This window comes from Pelodiscus sinensis, chromosome 19 (genome assembly GCF_052426305.1).
Source record: "Pelodiscus sinensis isolate ZL-2025 chromosome 19, ASM5242630v1, whole genome shotgun sequence".
NCBI classification, from domain to species: Eukaryota; Metazoa; Chordata; order Testudines; family Trionychidae; genus Pelodiscus; species Pelodiscus sinensis.
Window position 1 is genome coordinate 22,917,761 of NC_143070.1, and position 23,592 is coordinate 22,941,352.

Here is a 23,592-nt window from a genome sequence, read left to right on the forward strand (position 1 = left end):
GAGACATTTCTATCCAACATCTGGCTGTAGAGCCCTGGGGAGATGTGGTGCCAACATCAGCTCCAAGCTCTTTCCCTGTGCTGTGCAGTGTGACAGGAGTGCGAGCTACCTACCTGCTCAAGTTGTTTCTGACGTCCTAGAGTAAAGAGACAGAAAAGAATCTCAGCTGCACTGGGCACACACAGGGAAGGCATTTTGCAAATATGGAGAAGAGACGCCCTGACCTGGCCCCAGGGCCATAGATTCTGTGAGCTAATGGGGCTTTGCCATCTCCAACAGGTCTGTGCCTGTGACTCTGCAAAGCACAAGAGTCACTCGCATGGTAGCAATGCACATTCTGAGTTACACCCAGATCTGAGGGCTGGACCTCAACGCTTGTGATTCAGGAACCTCCCTTCCCTGGGTATGTCTACACTACAAAGTTAGTTCAAACTAACATCCGTTAGTTCGAACTAACTTTCATAGGCGCTACACTAGCACGCCGCTAGTTCGAATTTAATTCGAACTAGCGGAGCGCTTAGTTCGAACTAGGAAAACCTCATTTTACGAGGATTAAGCCTAGTTCGAACTAGCTACTTCGAATTAAGGGGTGTGTAGCCCCTTAATTCGAACTAGTGGGAGGCTAGCCCTCCCCAGCTTTCCCTGGTGGCCACTCTGGCCAACACCAGGGAAACTCTCTGCCCTCCTCCCGGCCCCAGACCCCTTAAAGGGGCACGGGCTGGCTACGGTGTCCGTGCCAGGTGCAAGCCTGCCAGCACCCACCCAGCAGACCCTGCACCTGGCACGGATCGAGCCACCCACCCGATGCCCCCCAGCCCTCCCCCTCTTCCCGGGACCAGGCTGGCAGCTCCCGGGAGCTTGCCCAGGACCACAAGCGGCGGGCACCCACCTGGGCTAGTGCAGACATCTTGGACCTCATCCACGATCTCCACACTAGGCACAGGAAAGTGGCCAGCTATGGCAGGAGAGCTGCCAGCCTGGCCACCCAGGAGACGTGTGCAAGAGAATCAAAGGGGGCCACTGATACCCCCAACCCTGAGCTTACAATGGCCGTGCTGGGTCAGACCAAAGGTCCATCTAGCCCAGTAGCCTGTCTGCCGTCAGCGGCCAACCCTAGGGACCCTGGAGGGGATGAACTGAAGACAGTGACCAAGCCATTTGTATCGTGCCATCCCTCTCCAGCCTTCCACAAACCTTGGACAGGGACACCACTCCTACCCCCTGGCTAATAGCACTCCATGGACCCAACCTCCATGACTTGATCTCACTTCCCTTTCAACTCTGTTCTAGTTGTAGCCTTCACAGCCTCCTGCAGCAAGGAGTTCCACAGGTTGACTCTTTGCTTTGTGAAGAACAACTTTGTTACTAGTTTGAAGCCCGCTATCCATTCCTTTCCTTTGGTGTCCTCTAGTCCTTCTTTATGGGAACTAATGAAGAACTTTTCTGTATGCACCCTCTCCACCCAACCCCTGCTTTTAGAGACCTCTATCCTGTCCCCTCCTCCGTCTCCTCTTTTCTAAGCTGAAAAGTCCCAGTCTCTTTAGCCTCTCTTCATATGGGACCTGTTCCCAACCCCTGATCATTTTAGTTGCCCTCCCCTCTCCCACCCTCTCTCTTCCCCTCTCCCACCTCCTTTTCCCAGTCTCCCCCAGCTTTGTTCAATAAAGACAGATTCCATTTTGGAAGACACGTTATCTTTATTTTGTACATCAAGAAGAGGGGCTAGGGAGGGGTAAGTGGAAGGAGGTGAGGGAGGAATGGGGTATGAGCCCCCGATGGGGAGGACTGGGCTGGCTCTGTGGGCTTCTGGGGGTGGAAGCTCTCCTGCAGCCCCCCAATTGCCCCCTCTCCCCAGATGGCAGCCTGCAGCAAGTGCAGCCTGTCTGATGACCGAGTGCTGTGATGTGCCCAGTGTGGGTACTCTGGGCACTCCAAGCCAGGACTGCTTTGCAAGCGGGGCACCCCTGAGAACTGTCTGTTCGGGGTGGGGGTCGGGACCCTTTAAGCACAGCCCTCGGCTAGCCTGAGACAGCATCTCCACGCTCTAAGTCCTCCTCTGATGCCCTGCCGGCACTGCTTCCTGCCATCCTTAAGCCCATTTCAGGGTCCACTTAATGTGGACATGCTAGTTCGAATTAGCAAAACGCTAATTCGAACTAGTTTTTTAGTCTGGATCCGTTAGTTCGAATTAGCTTAGTTCGAATTAACATTGTAGTGTAGACATACCCCCTGTGTGGGAAGCTGGGATGTTTTTCCCTCTGTCTCTCCTGCAGGAATTCACTCGCTGGCTTCTGACACTTCCCCTCCAACTCACTGATCCGCTTGCTGTGACGGGAAATCTGTGCGGAGAGTTTTCCGTCAGCGTCAGTCTGGAGCCTTCCAATCTGCTCATTCAGCTTCTCCAGCCGGGCCAGCAGGAGTCGCTCTTGTTCCTCCAGGAACGGCCGCAGCTGTTGAAACTCGGCCACTATCTTCGGCCTCTCGGCTTGTGTCGAGCGAGAGCGTCTGGAAGCACCAACAACCAGAGACAGACGGGCCCGACAGGCCCTGCACAGAACGTGCAACATTCAGCCACAGAGGGGGCAGCAGCGAGCAGCCTGAGGCCCCTGCCCGGCCGGAGCAGCCCCCCACAGGCAGCACAGGAAGGTGGGTCACAGCACCGCCCCCCAGCCCAGCTGTGCCTCTCCCCCAACTCCCATAAGCCGAGCTGCAGCCCCCCCTCACCCTGCCTGGCCAACTCCCCCCCGCCTGTGTGAGCCCCTCTCACAACCCCCCCCCCACTGAGGCCCTGCCCCACAACCCTCCTCCCCTTGCCGGAACAAAGGCGCAGCCACGCACCCAGCAAGGGCCGCTCCACAGACACAGGAGGAGGCAGGTCAGGAGCAAGGCCCCCGGCAGCCATAGGCCCACCCGTGAAACTCATGCATGTGCGGCACGGGGCTCTCCCAGCCTCCGTGAGAAGCGGGAGCACCCGGGAGCCAATGAGGCACCGCGGAGGGAAACAAAGAAAGAAAGAAAGAAACAAACAGCCCCGCTCCCCCATCCACACAGAGCCCCGCCCCCAGGGCACCCCCAGTGTTAACTACCCAACCCCGCCCACCTCGCTCTGCTCCCCGCTTCTCTGAAGCAGCGCGGCGAATAAGGGCACCAAGGACTGCCTGAGGGCGCGTGGCGCATGCTCAGTGACCGTAGCAAAGTTCGATGCCTCCCTCTACTCACTCGCGGAGTCAGACGATGCTGCGGGCCGGGAGTGATGGGTGGGAAAGTACGAAAACTCGGCCCCGGCGCTAACGAATGGAGGGGCCTGATGAGATCGCGCATGTGCAGACAGTCAGTGACTCTGCTATGAGTCCAGTGCCAGCGCTTAGGTCAGACCGGGAGCTTCCTGGTCACTCACCCTCTTCCCAGCAAGTCCCTGGGGGTATGTCTACACTACAGTGCTATTTCAAATTAACTTAGTTTGAATTAGTTAATTCGAACTAAGCTAATTTGAAATAGCACATCTAGACTTAAAAACTAGTTCGAATTAGCATTTTGCTAATTCGAACTAGCGCGTCCTACCGGTTCCGGCAGGGCATCAGGTCAGTAGTTGCTTTGTGTGGCTGCTGTCTGAGGCTATCTGAGGCTCATGCTTAAAGGGACCCCCCTGGAGAGCCAGTTCTCAGCTTTTCCGCTTGCTTGCCTACCTTGCCGAGGGACAGGTGTGACGGACTGGGCCGTGTCTGGGCACTACTGAGGGCATCCGCTCAGGGCGAATTGCTCAAATCCGGGGCTCCTTACAGCCCCCAGACTGGTGACCTCTCCAAACAGGCCACAAACCAGTGCCACAGAGTGCTTCAGCTGCCTGCCTGAAGCCTCAAGAGCAAAACCCCTCCAACACCCCAGCAGTATCTGTGCCCCAGATGGCCCTGGGCCTATACACAGGTGGGGGGGTCCTAGCACCCAATCCCACCTACCCCGAACAAGTTCTGTCCAGTTCCAAGAAACCAGCCACAGATCCCTGGTCAATTTACCCTCTGGACCTTACCCACAAATCACGCTGGGCCAATCCTTTAGAATCTAAAACTAAACGTTTATTATCACAAGAAAGAAAAGCCTGAGAGTCAGGTTGTTAAAGAATAGTACGTTACATGCACCGAATCTCCCAGGGTATGTCTACACTACAGCGCTAATTCGAACTAACGTAGTTCGAATTAGTTAATTTGAACTAAGCTAATGCGAACTAGCGCATCTAGAACTAAACACTAGTTCGAATTAGCGTTTTGCTAATTCGAACTAGCGCGTCCACACTGATTGGACGCAGGGGGGCATTTAAGGGCAGCTGAAACCGGTTCTGGCAGGGCATCAGGTCAGTAGTTGCTTTGTGTGGCTGCTGTCTGAGGCTCAGCTTAAAGGGACCCCCCCTGGACAGCCGGTTCTCCTCTTTTCCTGCTTGCTTGCCAACCTCGCAGAGGGACAGCAAAGCATTGGTCTCTGTGCCCGTCTGTGTCGGTGCTTCCCTTCAGGGGGGCCGCCGCAGGTGGCAACGTGGAGCCACAACTCGCCCTGCACCTTCTGGTGCACTTTCTGGACTTGCTGCTGCAAGCCTGCCAGCAATGGCTCGAGGCTGCCTGGCACCACCTGGTGCACGTCAGCCCCCTGCCTCTCCGCCTGGCCGCCCTGGGGGCCGTGGAGGAGCCGCGGCGGTGTCCCGGCACCGGCGTGCCACGCCGCGTCTGGCGTCTGGACACCAGCACCGACTGGTGGGACTGCATCCTCCTGGAGTGCTGGGAGGACCGACAGTGGACCCAGAACTTCAGGATGAGGAGGGACACCTTCCTGGAGCTCTGCAAGTGGCTTGCCCCTGCCCTGCGCAGAAGGGACACTTGCATGAGGCCCGCCATCCCCCTCCAGAAGCGTGTGGCCATCGCCCTCTGGAAGCTCTCCATGCCGGACAGCTACCGATCCGTTGGGAACCAGTTCGGCGTGGGGAGATCCACCGTCGGAGCGGTGCTCATGCAGATATGGCACTCGTCGGCCACCGAGCCGGGGGGGAGGAGGGCTGCGAGGAGGGGATGGGCCGCCCCAGGGACAAAGGGGGGACGGGAGGAGGCGAAAGCGCCCCGCACTGGAGGGGTCAGGCTGTCCCGGCTGTACTACATGCCGCCAGGGGGGTTGCTACCGGGAGTGGGGCGCGGGGCACTGCCAGGGCACGAACGCTCCCAGCCACCCGGGCGCCCCACTGATTGGCGCTTTGCTGTGTCTCTCTCCGCAGGTGGTCAAGGCCATCAACCGGGTGCTGCTCTGCAGGGTGGTCCGCCTCGCCGACCCGGACGCCATCATCCGGGGCTTCGGCGCCCTCGGCTTCCCCAACTGCAGGGGGGCCGTCGACGGGACGCACATCCCCATCCGTGCCCTGGAACACCAGGCATCCTGGTACGTCAACCGCAAGGGGTACTTCTCTGTGATCCTGCAGGCCGACTGTGACCACCGGGGACAGTTCACGGACATTAATGTGGGCTGGTCTGGCAAAACACACGACGCCCGGGTGTACCGCAACTCCTCCGTGTGCCAGGGGCTGCAGGCTGGGACCTTCTTCCCCGACCGCCACATCAGGGTCGGGGACGTGGACATGCCCGTGTGCCTGGTGGGGGATGCCGCCTACCCACTGCAGCCCTGGCTCATGAAGCCCTACACGGGGCACCTCAATCCCTCTCGCCAGGCCTTCAATGCCAGGCTGACCAGGGCCCACATCGTGGTGGAGGGGGCCTTCGGGCGACTGAAAGCCCGCTTTCGATGCCTCCTCACTCGTCTGGACCTGGCCGAGCACAACATCCCTCCTGTGGTGGCAGCATGTTGTGTGCTCCACAATTTGTGTGAGCAGAAGGGGGAGGCTTTCCTGCCAGCTTGGATGGCTGAGGCTGACCACGTGGCTGGACACTACGGTCAGCCCCGCACCGCCGCCATCCGGGAAGCCCAGCAGGGGGCCGTCCGGATCCGGGAAGCCCTGCGGGAGAGCTTCCTGGTGGAGGAGGAGGACTGACCTCTCCCTTGCATGCCCCACTGGGGCCTTCTTCCACCCTACCCCCCTTCCCCTTTCCCCTCCCTATCTACTGTAAAATAAAGACACCTGTTTTTCAAACAAAAACGTCTGTTTATTTAACATAAGTGGGGTGGGGGGAGAGAGGGGGGAGGGTGAGAGAGGGGAGGGGGAAATCTGGGACGAGGGAGCTGGAAGGGGAGGGAAGGGAGGAAGGGAAAGGAAAGCTCAGTGGTGGGAGTCCGGCTGCCTCTCCCGTCTCGCCACACTACGGGTCCGGGGGCGTCGGTGGGAAATGGTTGTGGGGGGGGGGGGGCAGGAGGGACAGGGGGTGTGGAGGAAGCAGGAGCGAGAGCAGGAGGGGGAGAAAGAGGAGCAGGGGGAGCAGGAGGAGAAGGGGGAGCAGGGGGAGCAGGGGGAGGAGGAAATGGGAAGCGGTCGAGCAGGCTCTGGAGGTGGCCTCGCAGGGCACGGCCCTGCTCCTCCAGGGCCTCCAGACTCCTCCGGCGCAGCCTCAGGTCCTCCTGGACCCAGTGGTCCTGGGTGCGGAGCTGGTGGTCCATGAACCGGAGGTGCCGCCTTTGGTACTCCTCCTCGTTCCTGGCTCTCCTGCTTGCCCGGGCACGGGCAGCTGCTGCAGGCAGTGTGGTGCACCCTGCAGGCCCAGGTGCTGCAGCTGTGGTGCAACAAGACCAGCGGTCAATTACCCCAGGGGCCCAGGTGTGTGAAACCCAGCTCCCCTCTGCAAGGCCAGGGCCCCTGCAGGATCCCCAGCTGCTGCTCCTTGGTGGGCAAGGCCCAGGCGCACGGTCCCGGGGCTCCCTCTCGCCCCAGCCCCCCGTACACATAAGGGGAACACGATGGTACTCACAGGTGGACGCCTCCCCAGCCTCGGACAACACAGGCGAGCGGCTCTGTGGGGTGCCTCGGGGGTCCCGGGTCCTGGGCAGGCTGGCGGCAGGCTCCTGGCTCTTAGAGCCCTCCTCCTCCTCCTCCTCCGTCTCCAGGAGCGGGCCCTCTGCCCCGGGGTCTATCACGTCCCGGGGGGGCAGGGACGGCATGAGCCCCCAGAAGGCGGTCCAGGGCGTGGAAGTGGGGGCAGGCCTCCGGGTCGGCCCCTGGCTGGCAGGCCCGGGAGTAGGACTGCCGCAGGTCCTTAATTTTGCACCGGGCCTGCTCCCGGCTGCGCTAGTGGCCCCTGGCAGCCAGGCTGGCAGCCATGCGGCCATAGACGGCCACGTTCCTGTGGCTAGTGCGGAGATTGTGGACATTGGAGGTTTCCCCCCAAACCTTGATGAGGTCCATGATCTCCGCACTTGACCAAGCGGGCGCCTGCCTTTTGCGCCCCCGGGCAGGCTCCTCGGAGCCGCCAGGCTGGTCCTGGGGAGCAGTGGAGGGCTGGGTGTCCTCGGGTGGCTGGCTCATGGTGTGGCCTTGCAACTGGCACAAATTGTGTAGCCAGCCCGTGCCCCTTTAAGGGCTCCGGGGCCGGGAGGGGGGCAATAGAGTTTCCCTGGTGTTGGCCAGAGTGGCCACCAGGGAAACCTGGGAAGTCTTAGCCTCCCACTAGTTTGAATTAAGGGTCTACACAGCCCTTAATTCGAACTAGGTAGTTCGAACTAGGCTTAATCCTCGTAAAATGAGGTTTACCTAGTTCGAACTAAGCGCTCCGTTAGTTCGAATTAAGTTTGAACTAACAGAGCGCTAGTGTAGCGCCTAGGAAAGTTAGTTCGAACTAACGGACATTAGTTCGAACTAAATTTGTAGTGTAGACATACCCCCAATCCTCGATGCAGGCTCTAGCAGAGATGTTACAGCTGCTGGTTTAAAAGTTCTTGTTGCACATCCTAGGGTCAGGATGGGTTCACAGGTCTTCCGGGCTCTTCGATCCCTGCAGTGCTGCCTCTGGGATGAAGTGCTGAGCTGAGAACAAAATGGCATCGACCACATGGCCTCTTTATACCTCCTTCCTGGCCTCTTCTTGTATGTAGCAGGTCACCTGGTCAGAGGCCAATCTCTGTGTTTCCTGCTGGCTGCTCTCAGGTGACAGCCCCCATTCTTTGGGTGTGTCCATAGCCCATTGAGAGCCATTGTTCCACAGGGCCTCAGTAATTAGCATGTCCACAGGCTCGGCCCTGCCCAATGCTTAACCACATGCAGGGAAATCTTCAGTGTCCATACAAGTACATGCTCATATTTGCACACACAAACATTATACAAACACAAGAACAGCATACATAGGATTATCAGATAATAAGTTTCTATTCAATACCTCACATGGCCCCCTCCTATACCATTTTTGGGGCCAACACTCCCACCTATGGGTGCATCAGTGATCTGGCTGCTCCCCTCAAGATCCAGCAACGTGACAACAGCAAAGCATTTTTTCTCTGCGCCTGTCTGTGTCGGTGCTTCCCTTTGGAGACGCCATCGCAGTTGGCAACATGGAGCCAGAGCTCGCCCTGGGCTTTCTGGTGCAGTTTTTGGACTTGCTGCTGCAAGCCTGCCAGCAATGGCTGGAGGCTGCCTGGCACCATCTGGTGCACGTCAGCCCCCTGCCTCTCCGCCTGGCCTCCCTGGAGGCCGTGAAGGAGCCGCAGCAGCACCCAGACGCCGGCGTGCCTGCCGCATCTGGCGTCTGGACACCAGCAGGGACTGGTGGGACCCCATCATCCTGGAGCGCTGGGGAGACAGATAGTGGACCCAGAACTTCAGGATGAAGAGGGACACCTTCCTGGAGCTCTGCGAGTGGCTCGCCCCTGCTCTGCGCAGAAGGGACACTCAGATGAGGCCTGCCATCCCCCTCCAGAAGCGTGTGGCCATCGTCCTCTGGAAGCTCTCCACGCTGGACAGCTACCGATCCGTCGGGAACCAGTTCGGCGTGGGGAGATCCACCGTCGGAGCAGTGCTCATACAGGTATGGTTCTCACCGGCCACTGGGCTGAGGGGGAGGGGGACTGCAAGGAGGGGATGGGCTGCCCCAGGGAAAATGGAGGGGAGGAGGCGAAAGTGCCCTGCACCGGAGGGGTCGGTCTGTCCCAGCCGTACTACATGCTGCCCGCGGGGGTTGCTTCTGGGAGTTGGGCGCGGGGCAGTGCCAGGGCACGAACAGTCCCAGCCACCTGGGCGCCCCAGTGATTCGCAGTTTGCTGTGTCCCTCTGCAGGTGGTCAAGGCCATCAACCGGGTGCTGCTCCGCAGGGTGGCCTTGCTGACCCGGACGCCATCATCCGGGGCTTCGGCGCCCTCGGCTTCCCCAACTGCGGGGAGGGGCCATCGACAGGACACACATCCCCATCCGTGCCCCTGAACACCAGGCCTCCCAGTACATCAACCGAAAGGGGTACTTCTCCGTGCTTCTGCAGGCCGTGTGTGATCACCGGAGACAGTTCACAGACATTAATGTGGGCTGGTCCAGCAAGGGACACAATGCACGGGTGTACTGGAACTCCTCCGTGTGCCAGAGGCTGCAGGCCAGGACCTTCTTCCCCGACCGCCACGTCAGGGCCTACCCCCTACAGCCCTGGCTCATGAAGCCCTACACAGGGCACCTCAACCCCTCCTGCCAGGCCTTCAATGCCAGGCTCACCAGGGCCCGCATCGTGGTGGAGGGGGCCTTCGGACAATTGAAAGCACGATTTAGGTGCTTCCTCACCCGCCTTGACCTCGCCGAGCACAATATCCCTCCCGTGGTGGCAGCATGTTGTGTGCTGCACAATTTGTGTGAGAGGAAGGGGGAGGCTTTCCTGCCAGCTTGGATGGCTGAGGCTGACCTCATGACTGGCCACTATGCTCAGCCCTGCACCGCCGCCATCTGGGAAGCCCAGCGGGGGGCCGTCCGGATCCGGGAAGCACTGCGGGAGAGCTTCCAGGTGGAGGAGGAGGACTGAACTCTCCCTGCATGCCCCACTGGGGCCTTCTTCCACCCTTCCCTCCTTCCCCTCCCTAACCCCCCTTCCTAATGTCAAATAAAGACACCTGTTTTAACAATCAAAATCTCATTTTATTTTACATAACTGGGGTGGGGGGAGGGAGGAGTGAGTGTGGGAGAGGAGAGGGGAAACCTGGGAGGTAGGAGCTGGAAAGGGGGAGGAAGGGGAGGAAGGGAAGGGAAAGCTCAGGCATAGGAGTCCTGCTGGCTCTCCTGTCTCGCAGCACTGCAGGTGTGGGGGTGTCGGGGGGGATTGGGTGTGGAGGGTGGGGCAGGAGGGACAGGGGGTGCGGAGGAAGCGGGAGGGGGAGCAGGAGTGGGAGGAGGAGCGAGAACTGGGACGGCCGCAGGGGTCGGTGCAGGAGGAGGCAGGAACCTGTCCACCAGGGTCTGGAGGTGGCCTCTGAGGGCACGGCCCTGCTCCTCCAGTGCCTCCAAACTCCGCTGCCACAGCTGCAGGTCCTCCCGGACCCAGTGGTCCTGGGTGCGGAGCTGGTGATCCAGGAACCTCAGGCACTGCCGCTGGTACTCCTCCTGGTTCCTGGCATGCCTGCTGGCCCGGGTGCGGGTGACTGTTGCGGGGGAGGGGTGCGTGCTGCAGTCCCAGGTGCTGCGGCTGTGGTGAAACAAGAGCAGCGGTCAATTCTCCCTGGGGACAAGGTGGGTGAAACCCAGCCCCACTCTACAAGGCCAGGGCCCCTGCATGACACCCAGCTGCTGCTCCATGGTGGGCAAGGCCCAGGTGCATGGTCCCTGGGCTCCCTCTCTGACCACCCCCCCATACACATAAGGGGAGCATGATGGTACTCACATGTGGAGGCCTCCCCGGCCTCAGATGACACAGGCGATGTGCTCTGTGGGGTGCCTCGGGGGTCCTGGGTCCTAGGCAGGCTCCTTGCAGGCTCCTGGCTCTTGGCGTCCTCCTGCTTCTCCTCCTCCATGTCCGGGACAGATCCCTCTGCCCCAGGGTCGATCACCATCCGGGGGGCATGGACAGCGTAAGCCCCCAGGATGCGGTCCAGGGCCTGAAAGTGGGGGTAGGCCTCTGGGTTGGCCCCTGGCTGGCATGCCCTGGAGTAGGACTGCCACAGGTCCTTGATTTTACAGCGGACCTGCTCCCGGGTCCGCAGGTATCCTCTGGCGGCCAGGCTGTCAGCCATGCGGCTGTAGACAGCTGCGTTCCTGTGGCTAGTGCGGAGATCGTGGACATTGGAGGCCTCCCCCCAAACCTTGATGAGGTCCACGATCTCCGCACTTGACCAGGCGGGCGCCTGCCTCTTGCGGACCCGGGCAGGCTCCTGTGAGCCACCAGCCTGGTCCTGGGAAGAGGCAGAGGGCTGGGTGGCAACGGGTGACTGGCTCAGGAGTGCCAGGTGCAGGGTCTGCTGGCTGGGTGCTGGCAGGCTTGCAACTGGCACAAACACTGAAGCCAGACCGTGGCCCTTTAAGGGCTCCGGGGCCGGGAGTGGGGCAGAAGAGTTTCCCTGGTGTTAGCCAGAGTGGCCACCAGGGAAAGCTGGGAAGGGCTAGCCTCCCACTAGTTCGAATTAAGTGGCTACACAGCCCTTAATTCAAACTACTTAATTCAAACTAGGCGTTAGTCCTCGTGGAATGAGGTTTACCTAGTTCAAATTAAGCGCTCCGCTAGTTCGAATTAAGTTCAAACTAGCCGTTTGTATGTGTAGCGCATATCAAAGTTAATTTGAACTAACGTCTGTTAGTTCAAATTAACTTTGTAGTGTAAACATACCCTGGCTTCTCTGCCTGGCTCCTGGGCTCTGCCCCACGTGTGTCCCTGGCTGCCCCCCCCCCCCCCCCACGGGCCATGGAGCTGCGGGGCAATGGCTCCAGCTCCTCTGGGTTCCTGTGGAGTTGGATTGACCCACCCTCAGATGTGGGAACCGCCATTCCCCCAATAGCAACCCCCCCCCCGTGATTCTGTGCTGGCCTGTTGCTGCTGGGGGCTGGTATCACACCTGACCGCCCCCTTTGTTACTTCTCTTGTTTCCAGCCCCACAGCCCCTGGGCCGCGCTGGGACCTGGGACATTCCCACCCCAGTGCGGCCCCTCTCCCCTCTGGCCCAGGGACACAGGCTGGGAGGGGGGGGGGGTCTGTTAGTTTCCCCTCCTGCCTCTCTCCAGCTTTTCCTCCAGGGATGGGTGGGCCTCATGTGCTGCTGCCCCACTCTGCCCCACCCCACACACTGGTCACCAGCCCCTAGGGCAGGGGTGCAATGTTCTGACGGATATGGGATACGCCTGTCACAATGAGCGACCTCTGCCTTTGCCCATAACCCTCGGGGCCTCGGGACCTCATTCTACGAGGTGTACAGATAGTTTAGATTAGAAGCCTAATCCGAACTATCTAGTCCGTGCCGCGTGTAGCCGTGCGGCACGGGGTTCGCCCTAGCCGGCTTTTAAAAATGGCGGCGCCGGCTTTATGCTAATGAAGCCCGGGAAATTCAAATCCCGGGCTTCATTAGCAAGTTCGGTATGCATACATTACCCCCCTAGTTCGAACTAGGGGGGTAGTGTAGACATACCCTTACTGTGATTTGAATGGGGTAAGAACCACAGGGGCAGTTGAGTGGAGCCTCAGACTTTCCACGTGCTCTGGCTGGGGGCGGGGACATGGGATGGGGCTGCTCATGGGCCCCCCTCCAGTGTTCCCTGTAAGCTGAGTGCTTGGGCAGCCACTCAGGAGCAATTCAGGTGCTGCCCAGCTGATCAGCAGAGTCCCCACAGCCAGCTGCCTGGGTTTTAGTGGTGCACATCTGCACCTGCCTTAGTGCATAGAACAACATTTATTCCGCACATATATGGAAATACATTTGAGGGAACCCTGCCCCTGCCCTAGCAGGACAGCCTGAGTGACAGATAGCCTGCTCCCTCCCCAAGCTCCACAACGCTCTGGTTTCTGCCCGTCCCAAAGGAGCATTTGCCCCAAGTCACGGGCACCTCCTGGCTGAAAGCAAACCCAGCGCCTGCAGCCAGTCCTATGGCACCATCACCAATGATTTACTGGCCCAGAGAAGGGAAGGAGAGTTACTCACAGGGCGAACGCAGCAGCCGGAAACAGGCACATGCACACGGCGCACTCCTGCCTGGCCCAAAGGAATAGAGGCGCCTCTGGTGAACCAGCTCGGTGCGTTCTGTAGCACCAGCCCACCAGCTGCAGATCTCTCAGTTTGTGCTCAACCCTCCTCTGACAGCCATACCCCTCCCTTCCTGCCCTACCCCCAGTGTCTAAGCCTGGGAGAGAGAAAGTTCTTTCTGCCCTGGCTCGTTCTTCCCTCCCCCAGAGCTCACACTGATAAGAGGGTTTGGGGCCGGCTCCTCTTCAAGGGCAGGCAGAGGAGGGGAGCAGCCAACAGAGTCTTATGCTTCAGGCTAGCTTGTCTGGTGTCTGGAGCTCCCTGTGCCAGGCAGGAGATGCCCCCTCCCCTGTCCCCTGGACACACCAGGGTCTCACACTTGGCTGTGCCCCTCTCCTGGCCTTGGGCTGCTCCCAGTGTCACAACAAACCCTCATCCAGCCTCTGAGAAACACCGAATCCTCGCCCAGCGCCACAGGCACAGCCAGTCCCAGGGGTCAGCACCGACAGCCACCCCCCAGTATTTCCCAGAGTATTTCCCAGCCCTGTCTCTGCCAGTCCAAGGCCTGTTTTAACCACATGGACACCCCAGGGAGCCAACTGGCTGCCGGCTGGCATGTGCCAGTGTCCAGGGAGGTTTGGGGCCTGGGCAGGAGCTGGCATCTGGACGGGGGGAGGAGGAGGCAGCATCACAATGTCCCTGCATATCAGGTCTACACCCACTGATACCCCATCAGCACAAAGTGTCTGTGCAGGCCCCACACCTGAGCCCCCTGCCCGCTGCTCCTATTTCAGTCACGTCCCCGCCCGCCTTCCCCTCGCTGTGTCTGCGCCAGAGTTGTGCCGGCGCCGGGCTCCCCAGAGGCTACAGAAGGGAAATAAAACCCCTGCGCAGCTGGGAGGAAAGGCCTGGGGGCCACATACACCAGCCCTGAGGGGCTGAGACCAATCGCCAGGCACCTCACTGACCAGCGCCTGCCCAGTCACAGGACGCGCCGGGACCCACCCAGCTTGAGCTGGGCCCATGAGCTCCCTGGGTAAGGAAACGGGAGAGACACCCCCTCAGAATGGGCCCCACACACACCAGCGTGCGAGCAGGGAGCCACCGGAGCCAGCCAACGGGAGCCCCCCACAGAGCATGTGACCTAAGTCCTGGCTCTCATGGAGCTTGGTGACTAATTCCCTGCTGCAATAGACAGGTGCTGAACTCAGCCTAGGAACCCCTCTCCTGGGGCCAGAGGCCTGTAGCCAGACATGATCCCCATCGTGTTCCTCCTCCCCCCTCTCCCCTCCCCAGAGAGCAAGAGAAAGGCAGTCAGCCTTTGATGCCCTGAGAACACAGATGTGCTGCCTGTCCCTGACTCTACTATAAATAGAAACCAGACAGTAAATGGGCTAGCTGACGACCCGGGGCCTCCCGCCACCCTGATGGTTAGTACCAGTAATTGACACGCCCGCACTGTCCCAGGAGAGGAATCTTTGCCCATCACATACCAGAAGTGCCTATTGTCCACACTTTCCCAGGTGTGAATTATGCTTTGCACCCTTCGTGGGAAACTTGGCATTCAAAGCCATTTTTCCTAATTGGCCACTTGAGACCAGGAAGAAGCCTACATGACCCAAGGGGTATAAAGAGGGCTTTAGTAGCCCACCCCATTTGAGCTCCAATCACCTACACCTGCTGGCAGGTATTGATTGTCTCCCGAGGTCCGTGGGATGCCCAACCTCGCCCTACTTCTTCCCGAGGGATTGAGGGAAAGACGCTGGCCACGCCAAGTCTGGAATGCAGGGGTGAGAATTATACCTGCAATGTGTTTCTTTATGTGTACACTTTAATTGTTACTATGTTATAAGTTTAGTTCCTCTATTACAGTTTCTTAAGTCAAACTGCTTCATCTCTATTGTAAAACTGCCTTTGGTAAGGTCACTTAGCTATAAACTGTGGAACCCAATTAACTTGTCAATCAAACTGCCGGGAGTCTTTGTATCTATCTGTAAACTGCAATAAACACTTAACTTCTATTAGAACCCCTGTTCCCTTCTATGTAAATGCCGGTATCTTGTTAGTCTGTCAATCACACTTAAGAAAACTTCCTCCTTAATGGAAGCACTCCGAGTGGCCATTTTGTTTCATTGGAAACTAGCAGTCAGCAATTATCCAATCAGACCACAGGAAAATCATTAGCTTGTCAATCAAAGGTGCAACAGCCATTTTGCTTCATTTATAAATTGGGCAGCCATTTATAAAGCCCCGAGAAACCATTTTTCTGTCAATCAAATCCCCGCGGTTTGCTTTCGGACCGCTGCGTAAATTAAAGTGAAAATAAGTTGGTGCCCTCATTCACTTTATATATATATATATATTGAACCAAGTTTTCTCTATTTTCTTTCTTCTTTCTCCTGCAAATAAGCCAGTGCGTGTCAAGTTTCTGACTTTAACCCATGCTGCTGTACCTGAACCAAACAAAAACAAAAGAATTCCAGCCGGTCATAAGGGACAGATACAGGGAAAGCTTTAGCATTGGATCATGTCGCTTCCAGAGGACAGAGCCATTGGGGCATCTCTCAGCCTCCCTAGGCTACCCGCTGCGAAGGGATCGTGTATCCTAGCAATAAAAATCTGAGGTTTAATAAGCTCTCCCTGTAAACTTCTTGGGGCACCCATCAACCTTCTCCAGGTTGCCTGCTGTGAAGGGACCCCAGTCCCAGCAGTTGAAGTCTCGGGTGTATAACACACACACACACACACACACACACACACACACACACACACACACACACACACACACACACACACACCACTCACTGCCCTGACCACTGGCTACCCTCGCTGCACCCTGGGCCAAGGAATTAGGCTGGAGCCTCACACACCTGGAGTGGGCAGAGGAGGGAGTGGGGCCCACCTGAGAGCTTTCAGCCCCCGGATTAGCTCCTGGGGTGCAGGATCCTCATCTCCTTCTGTCTCTGCCGGGTGGGGAAACTGAGGCAGGGTCTCCGTAGCTGGGGGCAGAAGTTATGAGGGTGGTGGAGGAGTGTTGTGAGGGGATGGGGGCAGGGCAAGGGTGGGGGGAGGAATGAGGGAGGCAGGTGTCTGGTTTAGGACAGGAAGCCCCTGGCCCAACAGGCTCCTGGAAGCGTCAGGCAGCACCGCTGGCCGGGCTGTGGAATGTCTGGTTTGCGGTTCTTCAGGCTCCCTGCCAGGCCCTGCACAGCCTGTGGGCAGCCCCTGAGCTGGCATGTCTGGCTCTTTGCATTAGGACAATTGGGGGGTGGGGAATGTGCTACCCACTGCCTGCCCACAAGTACGGCCCCATCGACTGGGCCAGGGCTGGGCAGGAACTTCTCCTGTGCAGTGCGGCGAGCAGGGCTGGCCATTGGCGAGGCTCCCAGGGAGGCATCCCGGCCCCTCTCTTCTGCCCCCCGCCCATTCCCCCAGAGACTGGCTGGCAAGATTGCCCCAATGCCAGCCCCACTGCTCGGCGTGGTGCAGTCATGAGGCCAAGGGCAGGAGTGTCCTTGGATGTGGGGAGCAGATGGGAGTTGGGTGGGGGGCCTGGAGTGCGGAGGGAAGGATAGGGGGATGGGTCAGGCCATGTTTGGCTTGTGGGGGGGTACAGCCTCTCTCAGGCTTCTCTACCTGCCCCGCCCCTCAATTTCTGTTCCCAGCATGGCCCTTGGACCTAAAAGTTTTCCAAGCCCTGAACTAGCACCACTGGAGTGTTCAGAAGCGTGGCCCCTTCCCACCCCCGCTGAGTCACTCCTCCTCCCACCTCCTGCCCCACTCCCTCACTACTCATCCCACCTCCTGCCCCACCTTCCTCACTTCTTCTCCCTCCCTATTCTACCCCCTTCCTCACCCCCTCACTGCCTCCCTCCCTATCCAACCTCCTGTCCCATCTCACCCACTGTGTCTCTGCCTGTCCCCGCACTCTGAGATGCGGATTCACAGACCCCAAACTCCTGGGTGCTGGCAAAGGGGCAACAGACGCATGTGCCTTAACTCGTGCCCCAGCACACGACAAAAACGAGAAGGGGGCCAGGTGGCAGCTGGGGAGGGGCACCCCACACAGCCCTGAGCAGCCACCTGCTGAGCTCTGAGCAAGGCTAGTCCAGGGGTGGGCAAACTTCTGGCTTGTGAGCCACGTCGGGTACGGAAACTATGGAGAGCTGGGGGGGGGGGGGCTGTTCCCCTCCCCAAAGAGCCAGGCTTATCATGGTCCCTCCCCCTGACTCCCTGGGGCCCCACCCTCTAGCCAATCCCCCCTGCACCCTCCGACTGCCCCCGAGATCCCCAAGTCCTACTGAGCCCCTGTACTCCAAGGTCCCTGACTGCCCCTTTGGGACCCCAGCCTGCTACCCATCCTGCTGTGCTCTTGGCCCTGTGACCACCACCCCTGGCCCCTGCTTCCTGTCCAGCCCCCTTCCCCTTCTCCTTGGCCCCCACCCATGGGAATCCTACTTCCTTTTCACACCCCCACGCCCTGCCCCTGATCATCCCAGAATCCCCACCCCCTCCCCCTGCGCACTGTGGGCCCTGGTCTCAAATTGGACACCTGGTCACTCTGGTCCCTGGTCAGTGCAAGGTGACCACCCTGTGTCCCCGTCACTCTGGGTTGGGAGAGGCCTCGCCGCTGTTCTCATTGCAGCCCAGCATGGGCTGCTGTTCCTGGACAGCCCCTGGCTGGAATGTGCCAGTCTCAGTCTTGGCTGAGCCCTGGCTACCGAGAGAAGAGGCCAACGCAAACAGCCCACAGGCAGCCAGGGAGTCAGCACATCGGGGGGTGGGGCAGGGAGCTGGGGGCAGAGCTGGGCTCTAACTCACTGGGGGTATGTCTACACTAGCCTCCTAGTTTGAACTAGGAGGGTAATGTAGGCATACCACACTTGCAAATGAAGCCCGGGATTTGAATTTGAATTTCCCGGGCTTCATTTGCATAACCCTGTGCCGCGCGCCTACATGCGGCACGAACTAGGTAGTTCGAACTAGGCTTCCTAGTTCGAACTACCGTTACTCCTCATTCCACGAGGAGCCTAGTTCGAACTTCCTAGTTCGTGCCGCATGTAGCCGCGCAGCACAGGGTTCGAACGAGCGGGGATTTAAAAATGGTGGAGCCCCGCTTATGCAAATGAAGCCCGGGAAATTCAAATCCCGGGCTTCATTTGCAAGTGCGGTATGCCTACATTACCCCGCTAGTTCGAACTAGCGGGGTAGTGTAGACATACCCATAAGGACTAAAGCAACAGAAGCAAAATGCAGGATAATGTAGCACTTTAAAGACCAACAAGATGGTTTATTAGGTGATGAGTTTTCGTGGGCTAGACCCATTTCCTCAGATCAAATAGTGGAAGAAAATAGTCACAACCATATATACCAAAGGATACAATTAAAAAAAATGAACACATATGAAAAGGACAAATCACATTTCAGAACAGGAGGGGAATGTGGGGGGGGGTGGGAGGGAGGAAGGAAGGTAAGTGTCTGTGAATTGATGATATTAGAGGTGGGGAGAGTGGAATGTCTGTGAGCTAATGGTATTAGAGGTGATAATTGGGGAAGCTATCTTGGTAATGGGTAAGATAGTTTGAGTGTTTGTTCATTCCTTCCCGGAGAGTGTCCCCGCGGGTCCCTGCAGCCCCAGCCCCGCCCCTCGGACCGACCAGCACTGAGGCGGGAGGGGGTGGGGGCTGGTCACGTGTCAGTATCGGCACGCGCTGGGTGGGTGGAGGAGACCCCACATGTCGACTGGCGGGAGCCGAACAGCAGTGCGCGCCAGCCCAGCCCCCCGGCACGTGGCGCTGCCTCCCCAGCCCGGCTGTGACGAAACCCCGCCCCCCATTGTTACACGCGGGGCGGGGCCGAGATGGGGGCGGGGTTGGGGCAGCCGCCGGGCCGGACCCACGCGAGGGGGGGGGCGTTTGCAGGGGCCGCAGCCAGCGCGGCTTGGGGGGGGGTCACACATCAGGGGGCGGGGCCAGGACATCGGGGTGCAGGGGGCGGGGCTGGGCTCTGGGAGCTCTGGTGCGGGAGGGGCTGGGGGTGCAGAGTGTGGGGCAGGAGCTGGGGGCAGGCTCTGGGCTGGGGGAGATATGGGGCGAGCGGTGCGGTACTTTCCTGCCCCCCCCGGTGAAGGGGGAAGTTTGGGGGAGTTTACAAAGGGGGCTGGGTCCATTTCACACCCGTTTCCAAGGCTCCCTCCCTGCTCCGGGCTCGGCTGCTCAGCCTGCCCCCCCCCAACTCTTCACCCAGCCCCAGAATTATCCCCGCCCCGATTCCCCGCGCCCCACAGGCCCACAGCCCCGCCCCCTTCGCACCCGCCCTCCCCCAACTCTGCACCCAGCCCCACAATTATTCCCCGCCCCGATTCCCCGCGCCCCAAAGGCCCACAGCCCCGCCCCTTCACACCCTCCCCCCGCCGGTTCCCCTTCTCCCCAGGGGCTGCGAGGAGCGAGGGCGCCTGCAAGTCCCCGCCTGTGTCCCCGCTGCTCCGCCCGACGCCCCCTGGGTCCTAGCGCCCTGCGATCTCTGGGCTCTTTGCCCCACGCGTGTGCCTGGCTTCGCAGCTGCTCCCCCCTGCGGGCCATGGAGCTGCGGGGCGATGGCTCCTGCTCCTCTGGGTTCTTGTGGAGTCAATTAACCTGCCCTGGGCTGTAGGAACCCCCCCCCCCAGTTCCTCTGCCCCCCAGGACTCCCTGCTGTGGGGGTTGCTACTGGGAGCTGGTATCACACCTGCCTCCTGCCCTTTGCTGATTCTGCTGGTCACTGCACCCTGCAGCCCCCTGGACAGTGCGCTGGGAGCTGGGACATTCCCACCCCAGTGGGGCCCCTCTCCCCACTCACTGGCCCAGGGGTACAGGTGGGGATGGGGAGGTGCATCTGTCAGTTTCCCCTCCTGCCTCTCTCCAGCCTTTGCTCCAGGGCTGGGAGCTGAGACATTACCAGCCCCACCTGCTGTTGCCCATCCCTGCCCCACCCCACATGTCGCTAGCCCCTAGGTCAGGGGGTGCAATGTTGCCATGGATACAGGACACTCCTGTCACAATGAGCAACCTCTGCCTTTGCCCATCCCCTGGGGGGGGGGCCCAGAACAGGAGGCCAAGGGCCCCCCCCAGTGTTGAATGTGGACAGGTCTGGCCTGGCCTCTTCTTCCCAGACGCCCCTGCCCCTCCCCATTCCCCCTGCGCTCTGCCCCCGCCCCACCCTGGCCAGAAGCTGGAGCCCTGCCCAGAGAGGAGAAGCCCTGAGATGCCAATGCAGCTGGGGCCATCACAGGACCATCCACCTGGGGATGGGGGGCTCAAAAGCTGCCCCTGGCTGATGGACCGGTCCTAGCAGCCCCTGCCCAGGGCACATGGAGGGTCCATGGATGCCCCCCACTGCCCAGCCAGCTCTTACTGTAATGTGAATGGGGTAAGGACCACAGGGGCAGTTGTAGGGAGCCTCAGACTCCACCTGCCCTGGGCGGGGGTGTGGACATGGGCTGGGGTTGCTCATGGGCCCCCCACCAATGTTCCCTGTAAGCTGAGCACTTTAGCAGCCACTCAGGAGAGATTCAGGTGCTGCCCAGGTGATTAGCAGAGCCTCCCCCCATCCCCCCACCCCAGGCAGCAGCCTGTGTTTCTATGGGTGGTGCACATCTGCACCTGCCTTGGTGCACACAACAACATTTATTCTACACATAGGGAGAAATAAATTCAAGGGAACCCTCCTCCCCCCACCCCAGCAGGACACCCTGAGTGAGAGACAGCCTGCTCCCTCCCCAATTCCCCCAACACTCTGGTTTCTGCCCATCCCAAAGGAGCATTTGCCCCAAGTCACTGGCACCTCCCGGCCGAAAGCAAACCCAGTGCCTGCAGCCAATCCTATGGCACCGTCACCAATGATTTACTGGCCCAGAGAAGGGAAGGAAAGTTACTCACAGGAGAACACAGCAGCCGGACACGCACACACACACGGTGCGCTCCTACCTGGCCCAAGGGAATAGAGGTGCCTCTGGTGAGCCAGCTTGGTGTGGGGCCACTGCAGATCCCTCAGTTTGTACCTAACCCTCCGCTCAGCACCATCCCCCTCCCTCCCTGGCCCACACCCAGCATCTAAGCCCAGTAGAGAGAAAGTTCTTCCTGCCCTGGCTTGTCCTTCCCTCCCCCAGAGCTCACACTGATAAGAGGAATGTTCGGGGCACGACTCCTCTTCTAGGGCACAAGGAGGAGGGAGGGAAGCAACCAACAGAGTATTTTGCTCACAATTCTCCTGCCTAGCTTCTCTGGGGTCTGGAGCTTCTTGTGCCAGGCAGGAGATGCCCCCTCCCTATCCCCACAGACACACCAGGGTCTCACACTTGGCTCTTCCCATCTCCTGGTCTTGGGCTGGTCCTGGTGTCATAACAAACCCTCGTCCAGCCCCTAAGAATCACCGAACTCTCACCCAGTGCCACAGGCACAGCCAGTCCCAGGGGGTCAGCACCAGCCGCCACCCCACAATATTTCCCACAGCCCAGCCCCAGCCCCATTTCTGCCAGAGCAATGCTTGTTTTAACTGCACGGACAGCCCAGGGAGCCAGCTGGCTGCTGGCCCCACATATGCCAGTGACCAGCCTCTCTGCCCTCTCCCGAGTTAATGTCCCACATGTTGGGTTAATGCAACTGTAGGATAGTTGGGTTTGGTGGGGGCCAAACTAATCCCTGTTGGTAGGAGGATGGTGGGAAAAGCCCTTGGAGAGGGGTGACATGACACCGTTTACTTCTGGTCATGTGTCCATCTTGCTCCAGCGCCGGGCTCCCCAGCAGCTGCAGAAGGGAAATAAACCCCCGTGCACAGCCAGGAGGAAAGGCCAGGGGGCCACATTTTCTGCAAGAGCACGCATAGCATTGTGGACGCTCTCCTGCGCAGGAAAGCTCTGATGGCCATTTTAGCTGTAGGGCTTTCTTGAGCAAGAAACCACTGTGGCCCGTCCACACTGCCTCCTTGTGGACGAGTTCTTGAGCAAGAGGGCTTATTCTTCATGGGGAGAGGAATAACTCTTGCGCAAGAAGCCCTGTTGTCTGATGCTGTACTTTTAGACATACCCTAAAAGATACCAGGACACAGTGAAGAAATGCCTAAGCATCAAGAAAAGAGAAGAAAAATGAAGTACTTTATAAATAAAAGATGGTTCACTTCAATGTCCCATATATGGACAATTAAGTTGGCAATCAGCTCGAAATCATTGTTAGTTCATTTAAACTTAGCTATTATGTAAAACCAATTGTTGTTTGCTGTACCACTATTGTTGCTGTATCACTGTATTATTATTGTATTTTTTTTTTTTGCTGTACATAATTTACAATGTGCATAGCACTACTAAATTGTTTAGCCATAATAGGTGAAAAATCAACAACTAGAAGCAAACATAAAAAAGGGTTTAAAAAAATAGAGAAAGAATCACAAAAGAAAATTAAGTGTATAAAACTACAACTTGAGTTAAAAAATAAAACCCTGTTATTACCCGTCATGATTTGGATCAGTGACATTGGACCCAAACTGAGGCACATATTATTCCAAACAATTTTGTTCGGTGTCTGGGACCAATACCGAATCCTGACACAGCAATAATTAATAAACAGGTTACTGTCCATTCAGTAAGTTGTCTGGAAGACATAATCCATAAGAAACAATTGACTGGTGTCACAGAGCACTGCAACCACTGGAACAGAGATGCTAGCCATTCCTGGTTCCTGCATAGAAAAGTCTATTGCAGAGGGTGACCACCAGCAGTAAGGCTGATGTATAACATGAATGGACAGCACTGGGTAGTAATGGAGTACAAAACATTTATTATAAAAGGCCTCATTTATAATGTCACTACTCCAAATTTCTGTTTTGCTTCTTATATATATAATCTTGTGAGACACACTCTAACAATGCTTATACCAACATTTAAAATCACTAAAAAACACTCAGTCTATTATTAAGAATAGTAAAAACGGTAACTATACATGCCCTAATTGGTGTGTGTGGCTATCAGCAATACCACACGAGCCAAATCACAATACCAAGTTACAAATGGTTATAAGGTTATGCTTTTTATACATATACACACTGTGTAAATATGCCTAAATATTCTACAAAAAATACACCATTTCCATATTAATTATTTGAGACCTGTTAAAACTCAGTAAAAAAACCAAAACAAAACAAAACAAAAACCCTGCATTCTTCAGTATGGTCCCGGGTCTAACATTCCCAAGCCCACCATAAGGGACCTAACAGAATTGGAAAATAAAATCTGTCCATCAGTCGTACGAGGGAATGTGCAGACTAAGGGACAGATGGGGCATGAGTGTGTGAATGGTCCAACAAAGGTGTCCACATGACAGTGTTTAGCCCACTGGGTCACCTTCAGTTCATACATTATGCTTTTCCGGGACGATGGGTAAACATCCTCCCCATAAAAGGACAAAAAGTGGGGGAACGTAGTAAGTTGAGGGTCAGTAACATGGAGTCAGCAGGCCTAAAACAGCAACAGGCCTGCAATTTAGTGAGCAAGACTTTGGTTCAGTAACAGGAGCCAAG

General features: G+C 57.9%; 1 protein-coding gene across 1 annotated transcript in view; it reads right to left on the bottom strand.

Moving 5' to 3' along the window:
* The window catches only part of LOC142821510 (zinc finger protein 688-like), a 40,426-nt gene that overhangs the window by 12,019 nt on the left and 4,815 nt on the right, over window positions 1-23,592 (bottom strand). The gene's annotated exons all lie outside the window — the stretch shown is intronic.